Genomic DNA, 16,774 nt, shown 5'->3' on the forward strand with positions numbered 1-16,774 from the left:
GGTACAGATAGGCACATCTTTGGGAGGAATTGTCAGAATGCTTCTCCAACTGCTGGGGATACCAAAGTGCTTTCAAACACCTAGTTTTAAAGAGATTAAAGCACCTTTAAGGCTTTTATCTTCTTTCTAAAATGTGTGGTTCTCACCAATGCTCTAAAAAATAACCTCCTATTCCTCTTCGCCTGATGATTTCAGTGTCTACTCAGTTTGACCTGGACATATTCCTATAATCCTAAAGGCCACCTCTTGGAATAGGTGATAATGTACATGTCTCCTCTTGTGGACAAATGCTATGTTACCATGAGGGGGTAATTCATCCCCTGGCTTTCCATGTAAGTTGTGTGCAGTATCTTGAGGTCTACAGAGTCTAAGTAGTGGTGGGAAGTAGTAAAGAGTGTGGGCCATGAAGTCAGACTGGCTAGTTCAATCCCTAGTCCTGCCATGTCCCTGCTGTGTCACCGCGGACACATCTGTGCCTTAATTTTCTATCTGCCAATGAGTTTCTCATTTTCCTCTGGGGAAGTTGAGAATTTGAAAATTGTCAATTGAAGATTGTCAGAGAGGAGTTCCCACCATGGCTCAGTGAAAATGCATCTGACTAGCATCCATGAGGACGAAGGTTCAATCCCTGGCCTCACTGTGTGGGTTAAGGATCTGGTGTTGCTGTGAGCTGTGGTGTAGGTCACAGATGTGGCTCAGATCTGGCATTGCTGTGGCTATGGCGTAGGCCAGCAGCTGTAGATCTAATTCAGCCCCTAGCGTGGGAACTTCCATAGGCTGCAGGTATGGCCCTAAAAAAAAAAGAAAAAAGAAAATTGTCAGAGAAAGCCAGAATGAATGTACTGTACCTTTCCCTTGGTAATTTGACATTCACTCATTCATTAATTCATTTATATAAACAGTAAACAGTGTTGCTGGGAGGGTTAAAGGTGCAGCCCTGCTCTGTCTGTGACCTCTAGTTGTGGAAGCCCAAGAGTATGCATGGAGTGTGTCTAGGAAATTCCAAGGACAAAGCCAGGGAAACACTCCTTAGCCCTTTCTCTGAAATACATCTTTTATTATCCCACTCCTTCCCATTCCCTACTGGCCTCCTAGATAAAGCCAAGTGGTTCTGCTCACTGTTCATGGATATCAGTCATCTGACTGAACGAGAGAGCTTGAAAGTAGCTGGTAAATTCTCACTGTTGTCATTTCAACCATTTCAAATGTCCTGAACCTTTTCCAACACTTATATAAAATTAGATCCAGAATGATGAAGCAAAGAAGCAGCAAACATTTCAATTGTACATAATTATTTTTATTTAAAAGGCATGGCATATAGATGTCCTAATAACGAAGCATTCATCCGTTTCTGGACTGTACCAGGGCACATCTTGTATATATAACCTACCTACACCAGTAATTACAAACAGTGAAAGCTTTTGAGCAAGTATCTGCCAAAATAACTATCATCTTTGCAACAATGCCTAGACTAATTTAAATGGCTTTTAAAAATTTATTCACTACTCCTTCTTTCCATGAACTTATTAACTAGTGTGTGAATCATATCATTTATTATTTGCTTTTATGGCTTATTTATATTATATCTTAACATTTATATTATTATTAGTTATTATTTATAAACAAGGGTTCAAATCATATCACTTATTTTTGCAACCAGAGGGAAGAAAGTCATGTTATTGAAAATATAATTTAGGAGTTCCTGTCGTGGCACAGCAGAAACAAATCCAACTAGGAACCATGAGGTTGCAGGTTCGATTCTTGGTCTCGCTCAGTGGGTTAAGGATCTGGCGTTGCTGGGCTCTGGAGTAGGCCAGCAGCTCTAGCTCCAATTACCCCTAGCCTGGGAACCTCCATATGCCACAGGTGTGGCCCTAAAAAGACAAAAGACAATAATAATAATAATTTATATCAAGGGATATAAAATAATTGCTGTTCAAAAAATAACATAAATAGCATTTGCAAATACTCTAGGTTTAGAAGGCTATTGAACTTCCTTGTAAATGTTTGTAACCTCATATAATCTATTGCCATCTATCAGGTACATCTTCTAGCTAATATAGCCCCAATCCTAAAATACTGCTGGAAGTAAACTTGTAAATCATTTAGTCCCATCCCCATTTGATGATTAGATTTCAAACCAGACACTTTTTAAGTTAGCTAATTGACATGCTTTCTTCTTGTCTTTAAAAATAAACAGAGTTTTTTCAATCTTCTTTAAGTCATCTTCTTCCCATATTTACTAAAAGTGGTGATGAAGTCAAAGGTCACTCTTCTGGGCAGATGCCTGTGGATATCAGATTCCTAGCAGCTCCAAGCTACAGCTTTGAGCCTCAGATTCCTTGGGAGCAATCACATTCATTTCCAGTTTCTTCAGCCCCATGAGCTCAAACAAAAATCTTTCACTGAAGGCCTTTCTCTTTTGCTTTTAGTCATCCTGGGAAATCTCTGTTATAGCAGGCTGTTTCCATGCCTCCTTTTCTTCCAGCCTTACTTATCCTGTCTTTGTGTGTGTGTGTGTGTGTGTGTGTGTGTCTGCTCCCTTGACATGCCAAGTTCCCAGGCCAGGGATCAAACCTGTGCCACAGCTGCAACCTGGGCCATGTGCAATGACAAAGGCCAGATTCTTAACCCATTGAGCCACCAAAAAAAAAAAAAAAAAAAAAAAAAACTCCTTACTGTTTCTTGTGGTTTAGAAATAGTCTACATTCCATAGTGAATCTTTTTGTATTCTTTGGAAGGCTGGTAGATCTCTACAGAGTTTGGAGAATTGGGCAGAGCAGATATTTCAGAAGCAAATGACCATTGCAAATATCACTTCTTCCAGGTGCTAAAGTGTCCCCTTCATGAGATGGTGGTGGGTACCTGAGAAGTCACTGCCCTGCTTCCATCAGAGCTGACCTTGGGTTGAGAAATCTTTCCAACCTGGTTTTGAAGCTGAGTTTCTTCATTTCCTAGTTTCTCGATTTGGACAGATGGCTTTAACCTTTTCACTCTCCATTTTCTCCTCTGGGAAATGGGGACCAGGGTGCCAGTTTCAGCGGCTGTTGTAAGATTCCCCTGAGGTGACATAAAATATTCAGGGCTGTTGCTGAGTCTGACACATAGGAGGCATTCTGCATCCTCCATGCCTTCAGAGTGGGCTTTTTCTAGAAGTCTTAAGAACTTTCTAAATGACTCCTATGATACTTGGCCTTTCTTGGACACAAAATGAAAATCAGAAAAGCCTCTTTCTCACCCTATGGGTGGCTATCACTCCACATTCTGATTCTTTTTTTCATAGGAAAAGGGCATCTTAAATGTAGTGGGAAAGGCAAGCCCACGCGGCAGAAATTCCCAGAACACAAATCCTCTTTATTACATGGTGTGTTTCTGTACCACAGGTATCCACACAGATGTGGTCATCAGCAGAGATAACTAGTTTACAAGCCCTCCCTGGAAACTCCTCACAGTTCTTAGCAGAATAGTGATTCCCAGCCAAGCTCTGCACTGAGGCTCAGCCCATGATGAAAGCATTTCCAACTGTCCCACAACACAAAGAATTAGAGAGGAGAAATGACTTGTGGTGCCTTCCAGCCAAGAAGTGAGCCCAGGGATCACCTAAGAGGCTAAAAGCCCATTAAAACCAGTATCTGCTGTAGCCTCTTCTTCCTGTGCTTGTGTCTGTCTGCCTGTCTTTCCCTCCTTCCTTCTCTTCCTCCCTCTCTTCTATCCTCTCTTCCTCTTTTGTTTTCCTTCCTTCTTTCATTCCTTTCCCTTTCTTTTCTTTCTCCCTTCTTCATCTCCTCTTTTCCTAATGGAAAAATACCACTTTATGTCAAGGAAACACTGGGCAGCATCTGGCTGTTGCAAGTGTTAATGTGGAGATGACAACACATTCATTCAAATTCTGACCTCTGTAGCTGCTTTATTCATATTATTGGTTATCTGTCCTTAAGTTGTTACCACCGATGTCTAAGGCAGCAGTTTGGCATAAGAAATATAGAGTATGTTTAGGAACAAGAGAAAAACCTTGGCTCAGCCCTGGTTTCTGGTCTTCTTGATTATAGGACTTCCCTGAGCTCTCAGGTGGCTCAGTGGGTTAAGGATCTGGTGTCACTGCTGAGGCTTGGGTCACTACTCTGGCATGGGTTCAGTCCCTGGCCTGGGAATGTCCAGATAGCACAGGCATGGCTAAAAAGTCATAGGGCTTCCCAAATAGGGTAGTCCTGAGGAGTCAATGAAATAAATAAGTGAAAACAAGTTACCTGTAATTGATTTAGAACTATGGCCTGACTTAGGTCCTCTTCTTTAGAAGCAGAGCCTCAGAAAGAGATTTGGTTGCATGTGATTTATGGGAGTTGAGCTCTCAGGAGGAGGTGAGTGAAGGAAGAAGAGGTTGGGGAAGGAGCCATGACAGAATATGGCCCCTGCTGGGCTCTGGCTTTGCCCTGATCCAATAGAGGCTCTGGAGCAGGCATGACCCCGTGCATCTTTCCCTCCCTTGAGGTGACTGGCTGGCCTTTCACATCCTTCACGCCGTCCAGTCATTGGCAGTGGGCTGCCCTGCAATGGGAGTGGGATGGATCTCCTGGGAAAATGACCACCATTTTGCCAAGGAAAATCCCTGGAAAATGGGGCCATTGTGAGCCATTAGCTATGATAGAAGAATAACTAATGAGAATTAAATCCATTTTAGTTTATCGAGACAAGGGGTTGACAGAGAAGTTTATGATTTAACTATTTCAGCTAAAACTTTTGGGGACACTTAGCAGATGTTTTCAACCATCCCACTGCCACTGATCATACATGAGCAGGGTGAGGACTCACAGGAGACAATCTTCGGGTTTAGTTCTGAGCTTGTAAGCTTTGGCTACATCCATGTGTAAAAGGAGAAGCAGAAGAACAATTACAATAACAATTACAAAAGCCTTAATTAAAGCTCTACCCATGGCTATTTCATCCAGCTCCATTGGTCTTTGCAGACTCATGAGTTAATTCTTCTCATCAGCACTCTTGCCTTGGGTTATCTTGACAACGTTTCTGTCTATATGTTACTTCTGCTCACATAAAAATCCAAGTTTTCTTTAACTGAAAGCACATTAAAATTTTAGAAGCTCTTATGTTGGCACCCTCATTCTCTTTGTCATGAAATGCTTTTTCCTTCTTCTTTTTTTTTTTTTTCTTTTTTATGGCCACACCTGTATCATATGGAAGTTCCCAGGCTAGGGGAAAAAAATCAGAGCTGTGGCTGCAGGCCTACACCACAGCCATGGCAACACTAGATCTGAGCCACATCTGCAACTGAACAAGGCCAGGGATCGAACTTGCATCCTCATGGATGCTATGTCTGGCTCTTAAACCCACTGAGCCACAATGGGAACTCCATAGTTTCTTCTGTTCCTCAAAATGGTGAATCAATCTTTTTCTATTTCTAATGGAATTTATAAGATTGTATTTATTTTCCTCTTAACAAAATGGGTACCTACAGTATAGCTTGTCTATTTATCACTCTTCCCATCAACTTCTATTAATAATAAAATAAAATTTAGGCTTCTTATATATAAAAATATCACATATTGTTTATTCTTCATATTTTATAATCTGTATCTCTCAAAGGAGATATAAGAGATTAACCTTATAGAAAATTAAATTGATTCTATGGTTAACATCTAATATTAGCCTAGGTATATTATCCCAAAAATTTCAGATGTGCCTCCTTCCTATATAAAATAATCCATTTTTCTTTGCCTTCTTATTAAAATGTTGTCCAAAAAAATGGCCTAATGTGGCTTGCTGCAGGGTACAATTCACAGAATAAACAGATTACATTGTCCTGTTATTCAGAATTCTATCATGGCAAAATGGCCATTGTCTTCTGTCTTCTTTGTCTTCTGGACATTGGGCAATAGCAACACTATAATTTTTTTTGGGGGGGTGGGTTGTGAACAATCAGAGGCACTCCTCTGGCTTATTCTCCTTACATAAGTGAAATGAGTTAATGACAAAGTAGTCTTCACAGACTTAAAATGATGACAGAGCCAAGAGCCAAGGGTATGAAATGACTAAGGCGTTGTTGCTGTGGCTTGAGGGGGTGGGAGGAACCACCCTCTGAGGTGTCCGAGTGGGTCACCCAACAGACTTGCCAAGGACTGGAAGGGAAAAATAAGTTGGACAACTCTCCTCTTGGGACAAGACCCAGAGTTCCTTATGGGTGGAGACTAGGCTACATAATTGAAAGGAAAGAAAAAAGAGTGGATTGGCATGGGACTGAGTTAGGGAAGAAGGTGTTTTAAGTGTGATGAATCCTTGGCTTCCACTCAGGTTCATACTTCTTATCTTTATAAAGATCTAAGATCCACTTTCTTATTGGATAGTCCCAGACGATGCCTCCATATCAATGGAAACAGAAATATTTGAATAATGCTTACACAATTCTTCTTTGGCACAAATATATTCACATAAACAAAATTAAGTCACTAGCCACCTCACTGGCTTATTTTTCCTTAAAAAACTGAACTTTTTTTTTCTTTTTTAAGTGTTAGGCTGAGATATTGAGGGAAAGTATAAGTTCTGAAGTCAGGTCACAAGCCAATATAGTTTTGTTTTTTTTCCTCCAGCACTATAAACTATGTGATGCTAAAATATAGCCAATTTTATGGATTGGCTTAAGATTAAGAAAACTGACCCTAATGTAATGAAGTTGGTGCTATTAACACTCAGTGGGGCAGCGCTTTGATTGTGGGCAATGCTAATAGAGGAATTACACTCGCAGGCATTGCTCCAAGCATTATACTAGGCCCCTAGCCTCAGTTCCGCCCCCTCCAATTTTCCTTCACCTTACAGCCTTCATGATCTATCAGCAGTGTCAGTATAGTCACTTACCTCCCTTACTTAAAACCCTTAGATATTGTCATGGGTTGAACTGTATGCTTCCCCCTCAGATTCGTGTGTTAGCGTCCTAACTCTCGGTACCTGGAAATGTAATCTTGTTTGGACATACAATCACTGCAGATGTAACTGGCTAAGATGAAGTCATGAGGGTGGATCCTAATCCAGTATGATGGTATTTATAAAAATGGGAAACTTGTACATATAGTTTAGTTGGCTAGCAAGCTGGCTAGCTGGGTAGCTAGCTAGCTAGACAGACAGAGTATGTGTAGTAAGAACACCATGTGAACACAAAGATAGCCATCTGTAAGCCAAGGAGAGAGGCCTAGAACAGGCCCTTCCCTTATGACCCTAAAAAGGAACTGGCCTTGCTGATACCTTGATTTCAGACTGTTAGTCCTCATAAGACAATGAATTTCTGTTGTTTAAGCCATCCAGTTTGTGTTTTGTTACAGCAGCCCTGGCAAACTAGTACATATACACTTCCATTATTTTAGGATGATGTTCAACATCCTATACATGGAAGCAGATGAGTAGCATATAAAACCAAAGAGCAAATGTACCTCAAGCTAAGCAGACTTAACTTTTTTGAATTGTCAACAGGCTTAGTAAAAATATATTGAGTGATTAGCATTGTTCAAGGTGCTGGATATTTGGCTGTGAATTAAACTGGCCCACTACGTGTCCTTAAGGAGTTTACACTGAGACAGACAACTAATTACACAAAGAATTAATTACTGTTGTAACGAGTTAAGAGATTCAGTGGAATGTCCTAAAGAATGGAATACTAGGGGAACCATTCCTTTTCTTAGAGGAATCAGGAAAAGCAGGAAAGGCTTCTTTGAGGTAGTTGTGGCTTAACTCATATTTGAAGGATCTGTAGATGTTAGTTAATGGAAAGAGATGCTGGGAGAAATGGCTTCAAGGTTTAGGCAATAGCAGTTATAAAAATCCCGAGGCCAGACAGACAGTTCCTGGAATCAAACAAAGGTAAAAGCATAGGTGGAACAGAAAGGCCTAGGTAGAGACTAGTGCTGGGTGGGACAGGGGAAGCAGAGAAGAGAAGGATCAGCTCCCAAGGGCTGTCACACCGTCAGAGCTGTAATACTAATTCTCCCTCAGACTGCAGTGTTAATAGATCCAGGGAGGCTGTGTGGTAGACTACGGTAAGAGGTAAGGATAATGAAGAAAGGGACTGGGGTGGATCAAGTTAAGAAATAACCTATTGATGGCATCCAGTGGATTGAGGTCCAGAGTTCAGAGGAGGCAAGAGGCATGTGTCATGGCTGCTTATTTTCCAGTTTGCCCACCTGAGCGGAAGGTGATATTATTCACTGAGAGAGGAACTATTAGATGAGGGCCATTCTTTTGTCTTCTCTTGGAAACGAGACAGAAGATGAATATTGTGCCTAATCATTGCATGTGCAACAAGTGTGGAATGTCTGATGTTGTACAGGTCATCAGCTTCATTGGTCAGGGGTCTGAACCACCAGACACAGAAATGTGTGTCAGATTTGTAGGTGTTATAGATGGTAACTGAACCATAGGGGCAGATGTGCTCACCCAGCAAGCATAGGTAGGAGGAGAAGAAGAAAGGTCTTAGCACACTTGAGCAACCTGACATTTCCAGTTTAAATTGAGGAAGAGTCTGCAAGAATGATAAGAGTGGCAAGAGAGAAAGAAGAACATCCAGAAAGATGTGATGCTGTGGGGGCTTTGAGTAGGAAGCAGTGGCTTCGAGCCCTTAAACAACGGACCCATAAACCAAGCAGTGCAATTTCTGGAAAAAGCCTAAGCATCTAAATCACATGGTGCTTAGCAAGAGCTCCTGCAGGGCTTGAGCGGAGCAATGAACAGAGGGTGGAACAGATGTTGTGGGTATCTTACCAATATTCCTAGAGCAGTCACTTCTATATTCCAAAGGCTGCTTTGCTTGAGGGAGGGATGTATGTATATAGGCATGCATGTATTGTGTATGTATGTGTGTGTATATATATATATATATGTGTGTGTATGTGTATATATGCATGTGTGTATTATGTATGTATGAATATACATATGTATTTGGCCTGCAGAGTACCTTAGCCTAAGCACAGGAAAAGCCAAAATGACAAAGTCAGTGTCCCCAGAAATAGCCCTCAAACATGACAAACAGGGATTTGAAAACTCTCTATCCCAGGCCCTTGCCTTTCAGTTACAATAACTCTAAAGAACATTCTCCACTGTCTCTCAGGGCTCATCAGGGCCCTGAGCACTAGTGGCCCACCATCGTAACTGGTTTGATAGTATCTGCTTCCTGCTCTCTCCTGGTATATTCTGCTCTTCTACTGCTGTTTTTAGGATCACATCCTTGTGTTGCCATCTCAGAGGTGGTTTCTGGGGTACCTAGACCACATAGAGGGTGAGGGGATGGAGTTGGAAAAGAAACTTAAGGAGACTGGCTTAAGAGAAGGTAGCAGGAGGAGAAACAGATGCTTTATTACAATTGCAAAAGAATCCTGAGCCTGTCTGAACATTAGTGGAAAGGATATAGGCGAGAGAGAGAGAGAGAGGAAAGAGAAGGATTTGTCATAGAAGGAATCTATGACAAATACTTTTTTTTCCCCTCATGCCACTGGTTAAAAATATGAAAGAAGAAAAGAAAACAAAAGGAAAGAAAAACATGATGAAGTTTGCATCATAACAATTAGGAGATCTCTTTGTAGGTGTGACCAAAGCACAGAAGTTTCCTCTTCCAAAGAAAAAAGGCAGCTCTGATGTTCGGGGACTTTTTTTGTGTTTAGGAATTCCCAGCATCTCTAGAATCCACTGTAACCACCCATGACACATTTTTCCTTCCAGATGTGAGCACTAAAGACTCAGTTGTCAGTTGAATACTCTTGTATTATTTTCTCAGCAATTATTTTAAGGAATGCATTTGAATAAAATGCACTTTTGGCATCATTTTTAAGAATGGATGATGATTTATGCTTTTCTTGCAGGGACAAGATGGCTCTGGCCATGAGTCATGGCTGTACGCTGGGAAGATTCCGATGGGAACCTTGCTCTAGCTGGTTGAGCCATACCTTACATGGACTTGAGGCCGTGCATGGCTTTTATTAACATGTACATTTTGCTTGTTAAGGCTCGAGCTTCATCTTTTCCTTCCCAACTCAACCCAGTTTGTATTTCACACGCACCTGATTCAGAATCTAGGCTTGGGATTCAGAGTGGCTTGGGAATAATCATTCGGAAAAGTTCTGATGACTTGTCAGCTAAAACAGGATGATATGTTCTCAGCTGCAGCTAGAAAATGGGCTATTTCTCTGCAAGGGAGCAGATTCAAATGGCAGGCAAGGTTCTGATTCTTTTCTCATCTCTAGCTCCACAGGGCAGCTTTAGTGCACAGCAAAACTGTCCCTGGGTCAAAAAAATATTATGAACCACAGCACAGCCCTGTACTTTTCTCAATTGCAGAAAGAATTGCTTTACCGACAGCCTTCAGATGTAATTTTCCCAGTGAAAAATCCCCTTGCCAGAGCAGATGTTCCTTGGAAGAAACACCGAAGTCTTTCAGGATCCAAGGTGAATGAACTCTAAGATTGATTATTGAAGTTTCCCAGGTTAAAACCATTTCTGTCATCGTCCTTGGCCCTGGTTCTCAAAATGTGTTCTACCGCTTTGCTTCTTAGACTTGACATGTGTACAAATCTCCTGGAGACTTTAAAACTTCAGACTCTGTCTCAGTGGTTCTGGGGTGGAGGCTTGAGACTGTGGATCTCTGACAAGCTCCCAGATGATGCTGTTTCAGATCAATGTGATTTCTGAATCTTTCTCTGAGCAGCAGAAAGATGCCTGTAAATTGCTGTCCAACACAAAGATTCTTGTGTCAAACAAGTTCAAGAAAAAAATAACTTATCTTTTCACCTTCCTCTTCCAAACTCTGCAAACTAATAAATACTCTAAGAGGAGCAGTTCTAAAGAGGTCTGATACAAAACTAGTAGACCATAGAACCATATTTTGGCATGCTGTTTCTTAACAACCTAGGGAACTTGATTTTTGTGAAGAGAAAGAATGGTCTGATGTGTGGTCTCCATTCAGACATTTGTTCAGTCACTAAACAAATTGATGGTGGATTCAGAATATGTTAGACATTCTTTTTAGTAGCTATGGTCACCCTTCTCAGGTGAGTTCTCCACTGATTCTCCAAAGGAGCAAGGCTGTAAGTTAGGCTCTCGATAGCCCTAATAAAACAGTAAACTTTCCACCTAGAGTTTTGGTATTCAGAGTGAATGGTACATCCTTCATTCAACTCTAAAAATTGTTAGGGACTCAGCTGCCACCATGTTCTTGTCAAAAGCCCAAGTGAGGGAGTTCCCTTTGTGGCTCAGTGGTAATGAACCCAACTAGTATCCACAAGGATTCAGGTTGGATTGCTGGCCTCGCTCAGTGGGTCTTGGATTCTGTATTGCTGTGGCTGTGGTGTAGACCAGGAGCTACAGCTCTGATTCAACCCCTAGCCTGGGAACTTCCACATGCCATGGGTGTGGCCCTAAAGCCCTCAAAAGGGGAAAAAAAAAAAAGACCAATTGAGAAAAGTGCTATACAGGAAAGCTAGACAGGGGAATTTAAATTCCTTCAGCCATCAGAAATTGCAAACTTCCCTGTGTCTATGGATCAATCCTACAAATATGTTTCCAGGAAGATTCCTGAACCTTTGCTCCAGAAATGAGTATCCTTTGGATATAGGTATATTCTAAAGATCTTCATTTCAATAAGCATTTCCAGAGATTTCTGATGCAGGTACCCTGAAAACCAGTTTAAGTTCTGTTTCTTTAACACAAGCAACCTGGCCCAAAACAAGCTTTTTTGTGCTGGCTTTCTGAACATGCACATTTGTGAGTCATGTTTTAATGTTCTTCCCTGGATTTCTGTGGAGGATATCTATAATTGTAGGGGAAAATGTTGGCATTTTCTTTAAAACTGTTACTGAAGGTATTGCCATTATGTTGGAACATCAGAAAATTGTGCAGGAGTTCCTGTTGTGGCTCAGCAGGTTAAGTACCTGACACTGTCTTTGTGAGTATTCAGATTTGATCCCTGGCCTGGCTCAGTAGGTTAAGGAACTCGAGTTGCCATAGGTTGTAGATGTGGCTCTTATCTGGTGTTGCCATGGCTGTGGCATAGGCCTCAGCTGCAGCTCCAATTCAACCTCTAGCCTGGAAACTTCTATGCGCCACAGGTGTGGCCCTAAAAAGAAAGAAAAAAAAAACATTCTGCAAAAAGAATGAACTGTCAGAGAAGTACAACCTTGCTTATGCAATTTGGAGTGTAAGCTCACCAGAACTGAAGCTTTCCAGATATGATTTGTTATGAAAGTAACTGAAAATCTTGCTCCTAATTCTTGACATGTATTTACCCTTTATATAAATGGGTAAATGTGAATTTTACCCCTAACTGTTAAGTTGGTACTCTAAGTCATCTGTGCCTTTACGTTTGCCCTTGGGCTATCACCATACTCCTGGGATATTTAGTCCACAGCTTGAGAACTATAGCATTATATCTTGATTAGGATCCCAGAAGTAAAGAATAAATAGGAGTTCCCATCATGGCTCAGTGGTAACAAACCTGACTAGTATCCATGAGGACTTGGGTTCAATCCCTGGCCTCGCCAGGGGGTTAAGGATCTGGTGTTGCTGTGAGCTGTGGTGTAAGTTGCAGAGGCACAGCTCAGATCCCCCATTGCTGTGGCTGTGGTGTAGGCTGGCAGCTATAGCTCAGATTCAACCCCTAGCCTAGGAACTTCCATATGTTGTGGTGAGGCCCTAAAAAGACAAAAAAACAAAACAAAACAAACAAACAAAAAAAAAAAAACACAGAGAAGTAAAAGAATAAATAAATATCTGGATGAAGTTTTTCAAAAGGTGCAATTTCCAGTTATGAAATTAATCAGTCCTGGGAATGTACTATACTGCTTGTTGACCAGAGTTAACAATGCTGTACTGTATCTCTTTTTTCTTTCTTTTCTTTCTCTCTCTTTTTTATTTATTTATTTATTTTTGCTTTTTAGGGCTGCATTTGTGGCGTATGGAAGTTCCCAAGCTAGGGGTCAAATCGGAGTTACAGATGCCGGCCTATACCACAGCCACAGCAACGTGGGATCCAAGCCACAACTGCCACCTACACCACAGCTCACGGCAATGCCAGATCCCCACACCACTGAGGGAGGGCAGGGGTCGAACCTGCATCCTCACGGATGCTAGTCAGATTCGTTTCTGTTGCACCACAATGGAAACTCCTGTGCTGTATATTTGAGAGTTGCTAAGAGAGTGGATCTGAAATGTCTCATCAGGAGAAAAAAATTTGTAGCTTTGCATATGAACAGATAACTACACTGATTGTGGCAACTCTCTTATATACATAAATCATGATGTTGTATGACAAATAAGTGTTATATGTCAACTATATTTCAATTAAAAAGGGATAGATAAAACTCCTTTATAATTTGTCCCCAGAAATAAAGGTTGGCTTACATTAATATTTTATGATGAGAGTTAAATTATTTTCTTTCAAAATTTCAACTTGGTAGGTAGGATATTCAGAGTAGAATTACTTAATTACAGTGATTTTTATTAGTCTAGTTGTTTAGTGTACTTGTTAAAAATTTCCAACTTTTCTAAATACATTGAATTTCAACTTTTCAATGTTCCTTCTCTTTATTTTGAAGTGATTTTATTTTATTTATTTAATTAATTTTTTTTTGTCTTTTTGCCATTTCTTCAGCCGCTCCCACGGCATATGGAGATTCCCAGGCTAGGGGTCGAATCAGAGCTGTAGCCACCGGCCTATGCCAGAGCCACAGCAATGCAGGATCTGAGCCGTGTCTGCAACCTACACCACAGCTCACGGCAACGCCAGATCCTTAACCCACTGAGCAAGGAAGGCCAGGGATCGAACCTGCAACCTCATGGTTCCTAGGCAGATTCCTTAACCACCAAGCCACGACAGGAACTCCTTGAAGTGATTTTTAAATCTAAGGCATTACACCGCAGCTCACAGCAATGCTGGATTCCTGATCCACTGAGCAAGGCCAAGGATCAAACCCTCATCCTCATGGATGGTAGTCACATTCGTTTCTACCCTACCAAAGCAGGAACTCCAGCATCATCTTTATCTTAAAGACTGAAAATGAGACCCGGAGGCTATTGAAGGACAGTGCCCAGTGTTAGTCCATCAAGGTGACATTGGAACTTGGTTTTCAGATACTAAACACACAATCGTTCCTCAGACCTCAGCTGCTAACTTTTGTTCACTTGATGCCATATAGTAGGTGTGAATAGTCTCATTTGTCATAGCCTCTTGGCTTTGATATCTGTCCAAATGGAAAAGTACTGGGCTGGATAATAACTAAGTAAAAGGTATGTGTAAGAAAACAAAGGAAAACCATGTTAGTTTTAGCAAATCAACATTCTACAGTTTGACAAAGTGTTGACTGACTGTTTCTCTTTGGATCTAAGATATCTGGGTTGGTTTTAAAATGAGACACAGAGATGACTTTAGCAAAAAGGAATTTTTTAAAAATTCCAACTCATTGGCTAAATAAAGCATATTATTTTAATAGAAATGAGGTCCACATTATTATTGCCCACAGATAAGTTTTTCATCAACAAACCACATTCTCCCCATGCCTAAATGACATCCTGGACTGAGAATTAAATGACATCCACAGAATATCATGGCAACTAGTTACCACTGGAAAACAAAACTGAGAAAAACAAACAACAACAACAAAGTCAATTAACTTGTTGATTTTTCCATATTATATCAAACATCCACTCTGATTTTTAGTCCCTGAGTTAACCCCTTCCTTTTGTAGACGTCCAATATTGGATCATATGGGTGCTCAACTGACTCTTTCGGGTTACTATTAAATAGGAAGGTTCATGTCGAAGTGATTTAAGTTAAATTTCTCCATCATCCTTTCTTACACAAACACACTCAAGCTCAAACACACCAGTGTTTACCATGGGACAAGGTGAGTACTTGATAGTTCCTGAAAAAAGATCGATGAGCTTGACCTGTATCTCAGTGGTTTTCACTATAGCCACACAATGGGCTCCACACTGACTGTTGTTCCCTGGGTGGCCAGTAGAACAAGATTTTTATACAAATGACACAATTCCAAGGAAAAGCCATTGGGGGGGATGTGTAAATGGACCATAAGTTGCTGGAGACAAGAGACATTCCTTACATGTGCTCTTTATCTTTCACTCTATCTAGCCCAGTGCAGAGCATATAGAAGATACCCAGTAAAGATTTCCTGCTTGGTGGAGTGAAAAAAAACACAGCCTTCACCTCTCATTGCTTGACCGCTGGTGAGTTGGGAAAGGGAAAAAAGTTGTGTGGGAGATATTTGTGGACTGAATAGAGGCCAGGAAAAGAGAATGAATATCCTCTCTTACCTTTACCTTCAGTTTTTAAATTTAACTTATATTATTAATTATGACAATCAATATTTGTATTAGAATATTATGTGACCTATTATAATATGTTTATTTACCACTATTTTTGTATTTGTTTTGTATATAATTATAGCAGCTAAGAAATACCCAGCATATCCATAAGTCACTATGTGCCCATAAGCTATACATACTCAATATTTAACATCAAACAGGACTTCTGTCATGTAAGAAGATTTTATCAAATGCAACATTCAGTCCAAATGACAGTAAAGCATATAACACAGATTTGATTCTCCTTCAGTGCCAACTTCCTCTCTCTCTCCCTAACGGAAGTGAAAACTTTGACCTAATGAAAGTGGTGAAACAAACCCTGTTCACATTGATTTGCCAACCAGAAGGCCCACAGTCTAAATACAGGAACTGGACACAGGAATTTCAGTATTTGTTTTGCATTATAAAGATATTGGAGCCATGGAGGGAGTTTTTTGAATTTTGATTATTAGAGATTCAAACAATGTTTACATACAAGATACCAGTCTGTATGACACTATATACTGGCAGAGAGCCAGCCTGTACACATACAGCCCCTATTGTGTGCAGCAGACAGCCACCATCGGGGTTGGCTTTTATAAATTAAATTAACAAACATTTAATGGAAACCAGCTTTAACAGATAGCTTGGCCAGATTTAGGAGAAAGTTTTGTTTGTTGTTGTTTTAATTCCTTCCCCACTGACAGCTGTTGATAGAACCAGGCAATTACTAACCCTTCATCTTGTCCACTGACTTATATGGACACGGTTTTTTTACATTTGTTTTATGTTTTGATTTTAAACTTTTACTTTTTAAAAAAAGCAATTGTGGACTCTTCCAGCTATTCAGTTACTTCTCCCCTTCAAACACTGGGCTTTGATATGGGCTCATAACAACACCACAGACATTGAGGCTGGAGTTTCTAGAGAGATGGTAGCAAGGATAGAGTCCACTGGGGGCTGTTCCCCTGCTAGTGGAGCACTGAGAAATTATGGAGGCCACCAAATCCGAATCCTCTTATCATATCCACTGTGCAGGGCGGACTTTTCCACAAAGGTTTGTGGACTCCAGAGAGCTTATACTCTTTGTTTCCACTCTTCTAACCCATCATAAGTACATTAAAGGCCCTAGAACCTTAATGAACTCATTATGCATTTATGAGGTTCAATTTCCTTTGGAAACCATAAGTTTTTCAAAGTCTGTGAGTCAGTATCTATTCTGCAAAGATGTTCATTGTGTCCTTTTTTAGATTCCACATGTAAGTGATAGCATATGATGTTGGTGTTTCATTGTCTGACTGACTTCTCTTAGCATGATAATTTACAGGTCCATCTATGTTTCTGCAAATGCTGTTATTTCTTTACTTTTAATGGCTGAGTAATATTTTATTGTGTATATGTACCACATCTTCTTTAGCCACTCTTGTGTCAA

The 16,774-nt window shown here is 40.6% G+C and overlaps 1 long non-coding RNA gene across 3 annotated transcripts in view; it reads left to right on the forward strand.

Annotated features, from left to right (window-relative positions):
* The window catches only part of LOC106506610 (uncharacterized), a 421,075-nt gene that overhangs the window by 333,773 nt on the left and 70,528 nt on the right, over positions 1-16,774 (forward strand). For all 3 annotated transcript variants that reach the window (XR_014831925.1, XR_014831926.1, XR_014831927.1), the window contains 2 exons: positions 10,327-10,434; positions 15,131-15,225. This is a non-coding gene — a long non-coding RNA (uncharacterized LOC106506610). The remainder of the gene's footprint in view (positions 1-10,326; positions 10,435-15,130; positions 15,226-16,774) is intronic.

Source organism: Sus scrofa, chromosome 17 (genome assembly GCF_054392235.1).
Source record: "Sus scrofa isolate SSC_HxYL_T2T_F1_AM1 chromosome 17, Sscrofa_HxYL_maternal_Yorkshire_Landrace_v2.0, whole genome shotgun sequence".
NCBI lineage: Eukaryota > Metazoa > Chordata > Mammalia > Artiodactyla > Suidae > Sus > Sus scrofa.